Genomic DNA, 4,307 nt, shown 5'->3' with positions numbered 1-4,307 from the left:
TTAAAGTTATGAAGAGAACTTAGAAAAAATAGAAATGATATATCCCTAGTGATTACTGAATGAGAATAGAAAGACATTTTTATACTTTTCAGCTATATACTTTTACAAAAATCACTCAGCCTTAAAAAGAAAATACCTTACCTAAAATATAGAAAAACAAAAACATTAAGCACTTATTTATTGATCATGATGTGATAGAAATTATGTTCCATAAAGCATTCTTCTTTTTCTTTAAAAAATTTTTTTAGCATTTGCCCCAATAACATGTAAAAACTGTTAATTTTTTTCAAAGAATATTGAGTCTTGTGCTTGCTTTGGCAGCAGATATACTGAAATTGGAATGATAAAGAGAAGATTAGTACGGCCCCTGTACTGGAATGACACATAATTTTTTGAAGCATTCCATATTTTTTTGTCAGCTCTGGGAAGGGAGAGGGAAGAAGGGAGGGAGACAACTTGAATTATGTAACTTCAGAAACTTATGTCGGAATTTGTTTTTACATGTAATTGGTAAAAAAAAATTAAAATAAAAAATATTCAGTTTAGAATTATCTCCTCCCCAACTCTTCACCCTCCTTCATATGGTAAGCAATCTCATATATATTTTATATGTGTAATTTTGTAAAACATTTTCCCATATTAACCCTTTTGTAGAATGAAACCAAAAAAATGGAGAAAGTGAAAAAATGTTTGATCGGTCTGGATTTAGACTCAGTTTTTTTTTCCTTCTGGAAGTAGGTGGCATTTTTTTTTTATCAAAGAGTCCTTTGGAATAATTGTGGATCATTGTAGTGTTGAGGAAAAGCTGTTATTCACAGTTGTTCATTGCAAAGTATTCCTTGATTGCATAAAGCTCTTTTCATTCTGCTTATTTCATTCTGCTACAGTTTGTGTAAATCTTTTCAGGTTTTTCTGAGCTCTTCCTACTTGTGATTTCTTATAGAACAATGCTTTTCTATCATAATCATGAGTTGTAAAACATTCTTCTTAATGAAAATGGAAAATTAGAGAAGAAATGACATAATTCTAAAGAACTGATATAAAAATATAGAAATAACAAAAGGTTTCATTAAAGAAATGACAAAGATCGCCATTCTAAAAGTCATGGGATACTTTTAAAGAAGGTAGCTAAGTCAAGCAATAGTCAACTGTTGCTCAAATTTAAGCCCATGTCAACAACTTGCAGGGCTCAGACAAGTGGAACAGTAATAAGACTTTGTCCTGTATCAGATAATATTGGGAGCATAGAGAGCTTACAGATTTCTAGCCTGAGCCCTCCCTGATATCCCAGAACAGCAAAAACTCAGTATCCTCAAGAAAGTAGCAACAAAAACAACCCAAATCTTCCCTCTAGAAATTCATAGAGCCAACCCCTCATATCAGGTCTGAACTCAGAAGTAGACTGGAAGAATAACTAAATGAAAAAATATAGTCCCACCATAAAAATCTATTATAGTCATGGGGATACTCAAAAATTTGTGTCAGGCATGACACAAACCCAGTGAAAGAGAAAGTTTCCAAAACATCAAAGAAAAACATAGGGTAGGGTACATATTCATTAAGAATTCCAGGAAAAGATGAAGCAAGATGGTAAAAAGAAACTAAAATATTACTGTTATAAATGAAATAAGACCACCAGAGCTATTGGAGAAAAAATTGGAGAGGGAATTAGCAGTTTAGCCTACACCTTGCTAAAGTAACAAATTCCCTGAAAATTAGAGTAAACCAAGTTGGAGCCACTGATTCCATGAGAAAAGCAATATTAAAACAATTTCCAGAGACAGAAAAATAGAAGAAAATGTAAAATATCTCATAATAAAAAAAGACAGCCATTTAAAACAGATCAAAGAGGAAAAGCTTAAGAATCATCACACTACCTGAATTTCATGACCAAAACAAGAGATGGGGTATATACTTCAAGAAATATTAGAAGAAAACTACCTAGATCTTTTAGGAGCAAAGGTAAAAGTAGAAATTGAAAGAATCCATCACTTACCTGAAAGAAATCCCAAATGAAATCTCCTAGGGATATTATAGTCCAAATCCATAGCTTCCAGGCTAAAGAAAAATAATTCAAAAAGCCAGAAATGAATAGTTCAAATATCAAGGAGCCACAGTTAGGATCACATATTACCTAATAGCTATCACTATAAAGAAGTAGAGAACTTAGAAAACAATATATCAGAAAAGGAAGGGTATAGATTTCTAGCCAAGAATAACTTACCCAACAAAATGGAATCTAATCCTACAGGGAAAAAAATAGATTTTTTAACGAACAAAAGGTTTCCAAGAATTCCTGATGAAAAGACCTATCTAGGGCTATCTAGAATCTATGAAGTTCAAATACAGGAGTTAAGAGAAACATACACAGGCAAACATGAACAATTATAAAGGTTTAAATAGGATTAAACTAATGTGGGAGATAATATGTGTCTCCACTGAATCTTATCATCAAGAATCATAGAGGGAGTCTTATTAGAAGACCTGTAATTGTTCTGTTATGTCTTGATGAATAGAAGAATGGAAAGAGTGGAAAAGGAATATCCTGAGGGGTATAGAGAAAAAAGATTAGGGAAAATTATTTCACATAATCAGAATACACAAGTATACATCTACATAAAAACAGAAAAGGTGGGGTAGAGGGAGCAATTGACATTTTAGTGTCAAACTCATCTTAATTGGTCAAAAGAGGTTAGAATATACATATACATTTCACAACATGGAAATAGGAATGAAAGAGAAGGAAAAAAAGGGAAGTGAAGAAAATAGATTAAGAAAGGGATTGATTTTATGCAAACACACTCTTACGTTTGAAAGCACTTATAACTTTTTTTTTTTGAGTTAAAGAATGAGAATCTAAAAAGAGTACCCATCATTTGGGGAATAACTGAACAGTGTCACATGTAAATATGAGGGAATAGGATTGTGCTATAAGATATGATGAAGGGGATGGTTTCAGAGAAGTCAGAGAAGATTTATATGAAAGGTGCAGAGTGAAGTCAAGAGAATGATTCCAGAATAATGAAATAAGCTACCTACCTGCTAATAGAAATGAAGGACCTATAATGTTTCAGATTCTGAGCACAAGAAATATATGATTCAAACTGAATTCATACATGTACACATATTTATGGTTGTTTTTTTGTCCTTTGTAATTGAAGAAGACCAAGATGACATCATTGGTGATGACATTTGACTTACAAATCAATTAAAGTGAGGCAGAGTTGTGCAAAGTTTTCACCTTTACTCTCTTTTCCAAAGTCATTAAAGTCCAGTGGCAAGACAAAAGTCAAGATGACTGGTGATGACTTAGGAGGCAGCAGGTGACCTTGGCATCTTTGATGTCTAACTAAGCTCTAAGTGCTCCATAGCATCCATTTCTACAGCCTTCATGGCCATTGGAACAAATTGTTCTCATCTGCTCCTCCTGGGGGAAGTCTTCATGTGTTTGGAGTAGAAATTCCTGGGTGATGGGTTTGAGCCCTATTGTTTACCTTCAAACTGATTTAGCCCACCTGCCAAGATAGTTTACTGGGATGTGGTGCCTGCACATGCTACAGTTTCTTGGAGCCACAGGTGAGAGCTGGGTGACAGGTGGATATCAAAGGAGGAAAACAGCCTTGAAAAGGGCTCATCATGTTTTCCAACCAGAAATATTTATCTCCCTTGAACACTGGCTATACTATATATAATATCTCTCTCTCTCTCTCTCTCTCTCTCTCTCTCTCTCTCTCTCTCTCTTTCTCTCTCTCTCTCTCACTCTCAATCTCTCTTTTTCTCTCTGTATGTATATATACATTCATTATATATATATGTACATATATATATGACATATATATATATGACACAGTCATTGTGGAAATTTATTTTATGTGACCATAAATATTTGAAACATGGGGTTTCATTATTTTTTTCTTTTTTTGGGGGAGGGTTATGGTAGGAAGGATGGAAAGCAGCTTTTTGCCAACTGAAAAAATGATTAAAAATGCATTTGAGGAGGTAATACTTCATAGTATTAAAATGGTGCTAATTAATGAGGAAATATTAGATGACAAATTATTAGAATTCATTTAAAAGAAAAAAGCTATCAGAAGCACTAGAAATAGCTCTAGTTGCTAATATACACATGGCATGTGTATATATGAGAATATATACATGTGCATACATGACTCAAGTTAGGATTTTTATGAGGGAAGATTTACTTCTTCATAGGGAAGAAACACAAATCACACATATAAAGTAAAAAAGTGGCACTAGATACTATGGATTTCAATATCTCTTATTTTACAGAGAAAAAAAACCTGAAG

The 4,307-nt window shown here is 33.2% G+C and overlaps 1 non-coding gene across 1 annotated transcript; it reads left to right on the top strand.

The window, feature by feature from the left end:
• The first annotated feature begins 309 nt into the window (after window positions 1-309).
• LOC130457677 (U6 spliceosomal RNA) lies at window positions 310-412 on the top strand. Its single transcript, XR_008916969.1, has one exon. It is a non-coding gene; the product is annotated as a U6 spliceosomal RNA (small nuclear RNA).
• Window positions 413-4,307: the final 3,895 nt, after the last annotated feature.

Source organism: Monodelphis domestica, chromosome 2 (assembly GCF_027887165.1).
Source record: "Monodelphis domestica isolate mMonDom1 chromosome 2, mMonDom1.pri, whole genome shotgun sequence".
In the NCBI taxonomy this organism is placed as follows: domain Eukaryota; kingdom Metazoa; phylum Chordata; class Mammalia; order Didelphimorphia; family Didelphidae; genus Monodelphis; species Monodelphis domestica.
The sequence above is the reverse complement of the archived record's forward strand: the minus strand, read 5'-3'. Positions and strand labels throughout refer to the sequence as shown.